Source organism: Erythrolamprus reginae, chromosome 1 (genome assembly GCF_031021105.1).
Source record: "Erythrolamprus reginae isolate rEryReg1 chromosome 1, rEryReg1.hap1, whole genome shotgun sequence".
Lineage (NCBI taxonomy): Eukaryota > Metazoa > Chordata > Lepidosauria > Squamata > Dipsadidae > Erythrolamprus > Erythrolamprus reginae.
The window spans coordinates 30,507,491-30,519,157 of record NC_091950.1 but is presented as its reverse complement, the minus strand read 5'-3'; positions in this window follow the sequence as shown (position 1 = coordinate 30,519,157).

The following is an 11,667-nucleotide window of genomic DNA, read 5'->3' as shown; positions in this document are numbered from 1 at the left end:
AGTTTAGGTTTTCTTGGGTTTATATGCTACCCCTCTTTGAGGACTCAGGGCAGGTGGGTTCCCCTTTCCTTCCCTACTGGTTTGCATTGTGATGGAAGTGTGCATTTAGCTCTCACAACCCTGTCATATCATACAAAATATCCAGAAATTACCCTCTGCGCATGTACAGAAGCCTTTGCGCTTGCACAGAAGGGTTTTTTTGCAAGCCGCCATGACCAGAGGATCGGTTCAGGAATGTGGACTGTCAGTCATTGCTGCCAGATTGGTGAATGGTGATAAATTTCTATCAGTCCGAACTGGCAGCAACTCACCACTGCTTTAGCACTACCTTACCTACGGTTTGGTTGGTAAAATGAGGATCTAAGTTGTTGGAGAACACTCAGGGAGGGTTGTAAATAACTGTTAAGTGGGACCTCATCTTACGAACCCCTCTTCATACAAACTTTTTGTTATACAAATCCGGTGCTTAAGATTTTTTTGCCTCTTCTTCTGAACTATTTTCATCTTAGGAACCTGAGCTGCCGCTGCTGGGATACCCCACCTCTGGACTTCCATTGTCAGCCGAAGCGCAGGGATTTCCCCAAGACTCCCCTCGCTGGAATTCAAAGCAGCACCGGCAAAAATGAAGGGAATCCCAGCGAGGGGAGCCTCAGGGAAATCCCAGCAATGCCAGAACAGGTGCTTCGGCTGGCAATGGAAGTCCGAAGGTGGGGTTTCCCAGGGATGGAAGCCTCAGCGGAATCCCTGTGCTTCGGCTGGCAACGGAAGTCCGGAGGTGGAGATTCCCAGCAGCACAAGGCAAAAGGGGTGACTTTTGGGATGGGGTTGCACGCATTATTTGCTTTTACATTGATTCCTATGGGGAAAATTACTTTGTTTTATGAACTTTTCATCTTGCGAACTTGGTCACAGAACGAATTAAGTTCATAAGACGAGGTATCACTGTAAGTCCAAGTCCAAGTGCTATGGCTATAAGTCCTCCAATCCTATAAGGCTATAGGTTTATCCCACCACCCTACCCCTAGCACTAATGTGATGATAGGTGTTCTGTAGTTTTCTGGATTTTCTTTTCTTTTTCCCTTCCCTCTCTCTCTCCCATCATCCTTCTGTTCCAGCCTCCTTCTTGCAAGATTTTTTTAAAGTATGCACAGATGCCAAAGAAGCATTTTCTTTGTGCTCAGTATTGGTGTTGCGTCAGTATAGGAAGCCATGTGCTGATGTTACAGGAGAGGAATCATGCATGGCAGCTTTATATATTTTGCTCTGAACACCTGTGACAATAATCTCCTTGGGTCTAGTCTAATAAATAAATAAATAGCCAAGAGTTTAGGAATAATTGGCTTATTATCCTTAATTCTGTTTACTCCTTTTCCATCTCATTATTAAATTCTGCAACATAGAGAACTCTGACTGCACAATAATTATCTGCAGGTGTGAATTAGCCAATTATATTTCCTGGCTCTTTAGCAATATGCCCATAACGGTTCACCAAAGAAACCATTAAGGGAATGAAGCAGCACAACATTCTGTGAAGTTCTATGGGAACGAATCAAGCCAACACTTGAATAAATTTGAATAAATGAGGTAACATCACAGACTTTTTGCAGAATCTGAGGTTCTTCTAAACACACTTCTGTTTCTGTGGAAACGAAGGAAAGGGAAAGGCACTGGCTTTCCAAGAATGTAGGCAAAGAATAATCTTTTCCTGTCGTTTTAAGTGACTTTCTTTTTGTCTATGATAGAAATGTAAGAGTTTCTCTATAGATGCAGACTCAGACTCAGATGCGGCGGAGCAAAAAAAACCTCACCGAAACACGTGTGCACATTTTATTTATTTTATTTTATTATATATTTGTCAAACAAGTACAGAATTACAGTTTGTATTAACAAACTATAAAGAAGAGATAAAAAGGATTATAGGACAGAAGGACGGGGATGGTAGGCACAATAGTGCGCTTATAGACGCCCCTTACAGACCTCTTAGAAAAGGGGAGAAGTCAACAGTAGATAATTCAAGGTTGAAGATCTTGGAGTTAGGGGAAGAAACAACGGAGTCAGGTAGTGAGTTCCATGGATTGATCACTGAAGTTGCTGAAGTCATATTTTCTGCATCAAGTTTGGAGTGATTTACATTTAGTTTGTATCTATTACGTGCTTTTGTGTTGTTGTTGTTGTTGTTGCTGAAGGTGAATTAATCACTAACAGGAAGGACGTTTTGGTGTATGATCTTATGAACAATCAGTTCAGAGGCAACATAGTTGTAGATTGTCTAACCATAGTATTTGAAGTCTGGAGGAGTAAGGTAGTCTGTTTCGAGAGGAGGAGTGAAGAACTCTTCTTGTGAATTATTTCTGGACTCTGTCAATTGTGTCAATATCAGTTATGCAATGTGGGTTCCATACAGGTGAATTATATTTGAGTACAGTGGTACTTCGTCTTACGAATGCCTCTTCTAATGAACCTTTCAAGATATGAACCCGGTGTTCAAGATTTTTTTGCCTCTTCTTCCAAACTGTTTTCACCTTATGAACCCAAGCCTCAGGGGAATCCTAGCAGCGCAAAAACAGGTGCTTCACTGGCAATGGAAGTCTGGAGGTGGGGTTTCCCAGGGCGGGGAGCCTCAGGGGAATCCCAGCAGCGCAAAAATAGATGCTTCGGCTGGCAAGATAAGTCCGGAGGTGGTGATTCCCAGTAGCATAAGGCAAATGGGGTGAGTTTTGGGATTGCACACATTATTTGCTTTTACATTGATTCCTATGGGAAACATTGTTTCATCTTACAAACTTTTCAACTTATGAACCTCGTCACGGAACGAATTAAGTTTGTAAGACAAGGTACCACTATATTGGTCTGATGAATATTTTGTAAGCTCTGGGTATCATGTGTCCCCGTACTAGATTTTGCTACCTGCACAGATGCAGAAAGCAAAATTGAGCTCGATCCCACACTCGTGCACCAGAGCCACAGAGCTGCGCGCAAATAGCCATATCGGCAGGAGCACACCGCTGTCTTTGTCTTGATTGATTTACCTGATTCAATCAATCACATTATTTCATCTGGTAGACCTACTCACGAGAATGTTGCAGTGTAAGTGACCACCTGCAGTTTCATAAACCAGAGCAGCAAACAATCTTAATCTTCAACAATACTTGGAGATATAAAGCAATTTCTTATAGTAAGTTCCCCCATTAGGTTTGTGAATTTGCTTCAGACAGAATGGCTGAAAAAAATTGAACCTAATGGGCTGAAATCGGTTCAGCTCTCACATTTTTCCCTCTTTCAAATGAAGGTAGAGAAGAGAAAATCATTTTGTATTTGTTACTCAGTGGACATGAGCTACTGAAGAATAAGTATCATTGAATTTTCCTTCTAGGAGCCTTCTTTTGTGCACATCAACAAAACTTGATTGGGAATCCTGGCTTTACAGGTGAAAGTTGTGTTACATTTTTCATTTGTGTCTCTCCTCCTGGCAGGTTTCTAAGAGGCTGCTGGCTGTTGCCAAGAAATCTTGAAGGAAAGAAACCAAACTGAAGTAGAGAAGTGCCCCTATTACTAAGCCTGTAATGCTCCTGATGCCTAGAAAGTAAAGTGTAAACAACCCCATCCCTGTTAGATTATCTAATATCAGTATTTTAAGAACTATAATGAAATGTGACGTGTGCTCGAACGGCAGCAGAGGCAACTGATGCTGAACTAATACATGGCAGCTTTGAAGGGGAAAAAAGTAATATAGATCTATGTATAATTCAATACAGTACTCCAGTTTCTGCAGCCTGTCATAGTTTGCACATCCATTGTTAGCTTTAAATAGTTTTATGCCAGTATGCTATGCAAAATATTTCTCATGCAGAATTTTCCATTGTCTGTCTATCTGTCCAGCATCTTTCTCTCTCCCTCTCTCCCTCCCCAACCTCTCTTTCTCTCTCTTCTTCATCTAGAAAGCTATGCAATGAGTATCAAACATTTAGAGTCTGAAATAGAGATGGACACAAAAAAAAATAATGCATTTATTTATTTATTTATTTATTTATTTATTTATTTATTCATTCATTCATTCATTCATTCATTCATTCATTCATCCATCCATTCATTATTTTTATTTGTAGGCCACCCTTTTCCGTAGGCTCAGGGCGGCTTGCAAAACAAGGATAAATACAAAAATGGGAGCAAGTAAGAAACCCAAACATTAAAACTCATCTAAATCTAATCAAAAAACCCCAATTATTAAAAACAATCATCTACCTTCATTCCATCATAATCATACAATTGGACAGAGCAGAATGCCAATGTTCAATGGCCCCAAACCTGCCAGCAAAGGTGAGTGTTTAAGGCCAAGAGGGTGGGGGCAGTACAAATCTCTGGAGGGAGTCGATTCCAAATCAATCAATCAATCAATCAAAATCCAAATCAATATGATTATTATTATAATTGGCTCAAACTTTCATGGCTAAGCTTTAGTCTGCTTTTCTGCTTTTACATCTGCAAGCCCGGGGTGGGTTTCACAAGATTTCCCATCCTTCTTGGACATTTCTGTCCTTTTAGACAGATATCTAGACACCTGGCAACTTCCAATATCAACCAACAAATGCTCTACCCTCCACATCGGCAAAAAGAATCCAAACTTCGCATATGAACTGAATAAACAAATTCTCGGAGCCAACCCACACTCAGTAAAAGACCTTGGAATACTAATATCAAACGACCTAAGTGCTAAAGCCCACTGCAACAATATCGCCAAAAAGGCTTCCAGAGTTGTTAATCTGATCCTACGTAGCTTCTGCTCTGGCAATCTCACACTACTGACTAGAGCCTACAAAACCTATGCCAGACCCATTCTCGAATACAGTTTATCTGTCTGGAACCCATACCACATCTCAGACATCAACACTCTCGAAAACGTCCAAAGATATTTCACCAGAAGAGCCCTTCACTCCTCCACTCGAAACAGAATACCCTACGAAAATAGACTATCTATCCTGGGTCTTGAAAGCTTAGAACTGCGGTGCCTAAAACACGATTTAAGTATTGCCCACAAGATCATATGCTGCAACGTCCTTCCGGTCAACGACTACTTCAGCTTCAACCGCAACAACACAAGAGCACACAACAGATTCAAACTTAATATTAACCGCTCCAAACTTGACTGTAAAAAATATGACTTTAACAATCGAGTTGTCGAAGCGTGGAACTCATTACCGGACTCGATAGTGTCAACTCCCAACCCCCAACACTTCTCCCTTAGACTCTCCACGACTGACCTCTCCAGGTTCCTAAGAGGCCAGTAAGGGGCGTATATAAGTGCACTGATGTGCCTATCGTCCCCTGTCCAATTGTCTTTCCTTATCTCATATGTCATATATATTCTCTCCTTATCTATATCTATATATCTATATCTATATATATATATATTTTCTCTCCTTATCTCTTATATCATATATACTCTCTCCCTCCCATCTACTTCTCTTCTTTTTACTTTCTATCGTCATATATATTACTTAATGTCTATTCTCCTCCATATGTATTGTATATTGGACAAAGAATAAATAAAATAAATAAATAACCATTGGATTATTCCTACCCTCCTTCTGAGCCCATCAAAATCTGCTCTTCTGAAATCCAGTCTTGAAGTCTGAGTCCTTTGTTATGTAGAATTCAATGATTGCATGGTCACTGCAGCCCAAGGTCCCAGCCACCCTTAATTCCTCAACCATTTCTTCCTTGTTGGTAAGAATTAGATCCAGGATAGCAGATCCTCTTTTTTTCTTCCACTTTTTGGCAAATAAAATTATCAGCTAGAGAAGATAGAAATTTAGTAGACCCGCAGGTTTTATTTATTTATTTATTTATCTATCTATCTATCTATCTATCTATCTATCTATCTATCTATCTATCTATTTTTTATTTTTTATTTTTTATTTTTTATTTTTTATTTTTTATTTTTTATTTTTTATTTTTTATTTTTTATTTTTTATTTTTTATTTATTTTTTATTTTTATTTATTTATTTATTTATTTATTTATTTATTTATTTATTTATTTATTTATTTGTTTGTTTGTTTGTTTGTTTGTTTGTTTGTATTTATTTATTTATTTATTTATTTATTTATTTTGTCCAATACACATTTAGGGTTTTAGTGGGTATATATCAATATACACATAGTAAAATACATGATGAAGGTTATAAAGGAGATACTCATAGTAAAATATATCTAAGAAATAATAGAAAAGAAGATATAGGAATAGAACATATCAATGAAAGAATAGAAGAAGAGATATAGGAATAGAGGAAAGGTATAGGAGATATAGGAGAGCAATAGGACAGGGGACGGAAGGCACTCTAGTGCACTTGTACTCACCCCTTACTGACCTCTTAGGAATCTGGATAGGTCAACCGTAGATAATCTAAGGGTAAAGTGTAGGGGGTTTGGGGATGACACTATGGAGTCCAGTAATGAGTTCCACGCTTCAACAACTCGGTTACTGAAGTCATATTTTTTACAGTCAAGTTTGGAGCGGTTAATATTAAGTTTAAATCTGTTGTGTGCTCTTGTGTTGTTGTGGTTGAAGCTGAAGTAGTTTCCGACAGGCAGGACGTTGCAGCATATGATCTTGTGGGCAATACTTAGATCTTGTTTAAGGCATCTTAGTTCTAAACTTTCTAGGCCCAGGATTGAAAGTCTAGTCTCATAGGGTATTCTATTTCGAGTGGAGGAGTGAAGGGCCCAAAAGTGATTCCCAATAATTGTCTGGGTAGTTAAAATCTCCTCACTGTATCATGTTTATTTGAGATCATCATCTGTTGTAGGAAGAGTTCATCCATATCTTCATATGTTCTACTTACCTTCCCTACTGGTTTGCATTGTATTGGAAGTGCATTTTTTGCATGTGCGCACGAATGAAGTGATTGCGCGTGCCTGCATCACACTACAAAAATGACCCTGTCTGAATGCACAGAAGCCTCTGCACATGACATTAATGGTCAGAAAAGGGGGGGGCATATACTAGTTGCCCCACACCTGGCGACATAGAGGGGTCTCAAGGCTTTTGCAGAAGGCGAGGAGGGTGAAGGCAGTACAAATCTCTGGAGGGAGCTGATTCCAGAGGGCTGGGGCTGCCACAGAGAAGGCTCTTTCCCTAGGCCCCGCCAAACAACATTGTCTGGTGGATGGGACCTGGAGAAGGCCAACTCTGTGGGACCTGATTGGTTGCTGGGATTTGTGCGGCAGAAGGCAACTCCTCTGAGTGAGATCATCCAAGGGCATGGGGTGAGGTATCATCAATATGCAGATGATAGCCAGCTTTACATCTCCAGTCAGCGAAGCAGTGGAAGTGATGTGCCGGTGCCTGGAGGCTGTTGGGGCCTGGATGGGTGTCAACAGACTCAAACTCAACCCTGATAAGACGGAGTGGCTGTGGGTTTTGCCTCCCAAGGACAATTCTATCTGTCTGTCCATCACCCTGGGGGGGGGGGAGTCACTAACCCCCTCAGAGAGGGTTCGCAACTTGGGCATCCTCCTCGATCCACAGCTCGCATTAGAGAAACATCTTTCAGCTGTGGTGAAGGGGGCGTTTGCCCAGGTTCGCCTGGTGCACCAGTTGCGGCCCTATTTGGACTGGGACTCACTGCTCACAATCACTCATGCCCTCATCACCTCGAGGCTCGACTACTGAAATGCTCTCTACATGCTCTCCACCTTTGAAAAGTGTTCGGAAACTTCAGATCGTGCAGAATGCAGCTGCGAGAGCTATCATGGGCTTCCCTAAATATGCCCATGTCACACCAACACTCCGCAGTCTGCATTGGTTGCCGATCAGTTTCCGGTCACAATTCAAAGTGTTGGTTATGACCTATAAAGCCCTTCATGGCACCGGACCAGAATATCTCAGGGACCGCCTTCTGCCGCACGAATCCCAGCGACCAGTTAGGTCCCACAGAGTTGGCCTTCTCCGGGTCCCGTCAACTAAACAATGTCATTTGGCAGGACCCAGGGGAAGAGCCTTCTCTGTGGCGGCCCCGACCCTTTGGAACCAACTCCCCCCAGATATCAGAATTGCCCCCACCCTCCTAGCCTTTCGTAAGCTCCTTAAAACCCACCTCTGTCATCAGGCATGGGGGAATTGATACTTTCCCTCCTCCTAGGCTTATAAAATTTATGCATGGTATGCTAGTATGTATGATTGGTTTCTAAATTGGGGTTTTAAATTAACTTAAATATTAGATTTGTTTACATTGTATTATTATTGCTGTGAGCCGCCCCGAGTCTGCGGAGAGGGGCGGCATACAAATCTGATTAATAAATAAAATAAATAAATAAACTCATAAGTGTCTGCAGTTTTCTTAGCAAGATACAGAAGTGATTTGCCATTGCCTTCTTCTAAGCACCAGGATCACACAGCTTGATTTTTACTTATGTCAGGATTAGAACTCACAGTCTCCTGGTTCCTATCCTGCTGTCATAACCACCACACCAAATTGGGATCAACATGGTCAGGCTTCATTATGATTATATTGTCTTTTCAATTTTCTTGTCCTGTGAAAATATTGGCTCGCCTGTAATGATAATTCTGTATGCTTTTCCACCCTGACCAATTTTTTTCTGCCTTCTTGAGCAAAGGAACACATTTGAAGGTGGGCAATGAATTGATGCCTAAGCATCAACTTCACTTAATTGCTTGATCTTGGACACACAAGGGGGTAAAGCCAGGGGGAAAATTAAATTTAACTCTCCTGAAAGCAAAGCTTAATGAAAGTGAAGTGAACTTTAAATATAAGGGGATCACTTTTCCCCAGGTAATTAATAATTTTTCTTCTCTGTTGTTGGCAAAATTACAAGTAAGCAGCAGGGAGACTTTGGAGAGGCTATGTAGACCAAATCAAAGCTGGGAATGGTTATCTCTGCCTCTGGGGCTTCAAATTCTGTACATTTGAACGTCATTGTCAGGCCAGGTTATTTGGTATGTTCTTTATCCAGATATAGGGCTAATGCTCAGCATAGTCCAATGACTCATCCATGCTTTCATTCCTATTAGAGTACTACCTCATACCTTAAAATGAATCAATGATGATAAAGAAAAATGTGGGGGCAGATGGACCACAGGGTGTTATCACCTTAAACACTAACTCTTTGAAACTTACTTATGTGACAAACTGTCCCTCACAGATATTTTTCAGATAGAAATCATCACATTTGGAAGTAGTGTACAGATTTTCTGATGAGCAGGGAGTTAGATAATTTTATTTCTTTGTTAAATTATTAGAATTGAAAGGGACCTTGTAGGTCATCAAGTCCAACCCCCTGCTGAAGCAGGAAACCCTACACCACCCCCGCCAGATGGCAGTCCAATTTCCTTTTGAATGTGTCGAGTGATGGGGCATTCACAACCTCCGCCGGCAGACCAGTCCACTGGTTGATCACTTGCACTGTCAGAAAGTTCTTCCTTATTTGCAGCTTGAATCTCTCTTTGGTCAGCTTCCATCCGTTGCTCCTGGTTGGCCCTCTGCTGCCCTGGAAAATAATGTGATGCCCTCCTCTCTGTGGCAACCCCTCAAATATCTGTATACTGGTATCATGTCCCCTCTGGCTCTCCTTTTTGATAGACTATCCATGCCCAGTTTCAGCAACCTCTCTTCGTATGTCTTGGTTTTCAGTCCCCTTATCATTCTGGTTGCTCTTTTCTATACTTTCTCAAGAGTGTCCATTTTGTAACGGGGTGACCAAAATTGAATGCAGTACTCCAGGTGTGGTCTGACTAGGGCATTATAGAGTGGTTTAGAATTCAGGGATGGGGAACTATGGTCCCTTTTATGACCTGTGGACTTCCAACTCCCAGAATTCCTGAGCCAGTGTGGCTGGTTCAAGAATTCTGGGAGTTGAAGTCCACATATCATAAAGGGGCCATAGTTCTCCACCCTTAGATTAGATTTAACTGTATAGTCCCTTCTGAGTCATGCATGCTATGAATCTCAACTAGCAAATGCTCTGCCCTACACATTGGGAACAAGAATCTGAACTCCAAATACGAACTGAATAATCAAATTATCACAGATAATCCCCACTTGGTTAAAGACATTGGTATACTAATAACAAAAGATTTAAGTGCTAAAGCCCACTGCAACAATATAGCCAAGAAGGCTTCAAAGTTGTAAATCTAATCCTACATAGCTTCTGCTCTGGCAATCTCACACTACTTACCAGAGCTTACAAAACTTTTGCCAGACCCATCCTCGAATACAGCTCATCTGTTTGGAACCCATATCGCATCTCAGATATTAACACCCTTGAAAATGTCCAAAGATACTTCACCAGAAGAGCCCTTCACTCCTCCACTCGAAATAGAACACCCTATGAGACTAGACTTTCAATCCTGGGCCTAGAAAGTTTAGAACTAAGACGCCTTAAACAAGATCTAAGTATTGCCCACAATATCATATGCTGCAACGTCCTGCCTGTCGGCAACTACTTCAGCTTCAACCACAACAACACAAGAGCACACAACAGATTTAAACTTAATATTAACCACTCCAAACTTGACTGTAAAAAATATGACTTCAGTAACCGAGTTGTCGAAGCGTGGAACTCATTACCAGACTCCATAGTGTCATCCCCAAACCCCCAACACTTTACCCTTAGATTATCTACGGTTGACCTATCCAGATTCCTAAGAGGTCAGTAAGAGGTGAGTACAAGTGCACTAGAGTGCCTTCCGTCCCCTGTCCTATAGTCTCTCCTATATCTCCTATACCTTTCTTCTATTCCTATATCTCTTCTTCTGTTCTTTCATTGATGTGTTCTATTACTATACCTTCTTTTCTATTCTTTCTTAGATATATTTTACTATGAGTATCTCCTCTATAATCTTCATCATGTATTTTATTATGTATATATAGATATATACCCACTAAAACCCTCATTGTGTATTGGACAAAATAAATAAATAAATAAATGAAATGCTCCCGTTTCACTCGTGCTTGTCAGTCATCAAAGAGCCGGTTGCGAAGGGAGCACAAAGTTTTCCCCATCCACTTGGACTTTGCCATTTGGGTTCTTTTACCTTTTGTGCATCATCAAAGTGTCATGTGCATATGCAGAGAGTAAAATAACCCAAATGGCAGCATCCAGGTGGGTGGATCGAGCCTCACGGTCCCTTTGTGATTGGCTCTCCAATGACTGATAGGCACGAGCGAACCGGGAGCATTTCACCCTTTGATTTAAGTGAATTTCATAAATAAATCTTTGTGTTCTTTGGTCTTAAGGAGCATTGTGTCAATAAAGTAAATGAGTGCCTCAATATGAAAACCTTCTTTTGGTGGTCAAGAAATGATCTCAATCACTCTACTTTCTCTGAAAAGAAAAAAGATAAGGTATTTTATTTTATTTTATTTTTTAAAAATTCCTGCTGATCACTTCTATTCCTGCAGTAATGGGATTAATGCCTGGGCTTGTTTGCAGTTGTTTATTTAGAAATAGATTCACCCCTGAAATCCTAATGAAGCTCAGAAGCTCAGGAGATCTTCAGGAGGACAGCCAATCAGTTGCCATGGAGCTTACCCAAGCTTTGAAGAAGAGAACCTGCCAAACCTGTTGGCCTTAGCAAAATCTTTCTACGGGATTTTTTTTTGCTTTCTTTGCTGGCACTCAAGAGGGGGGGGGGATCCACTTTATTTTAG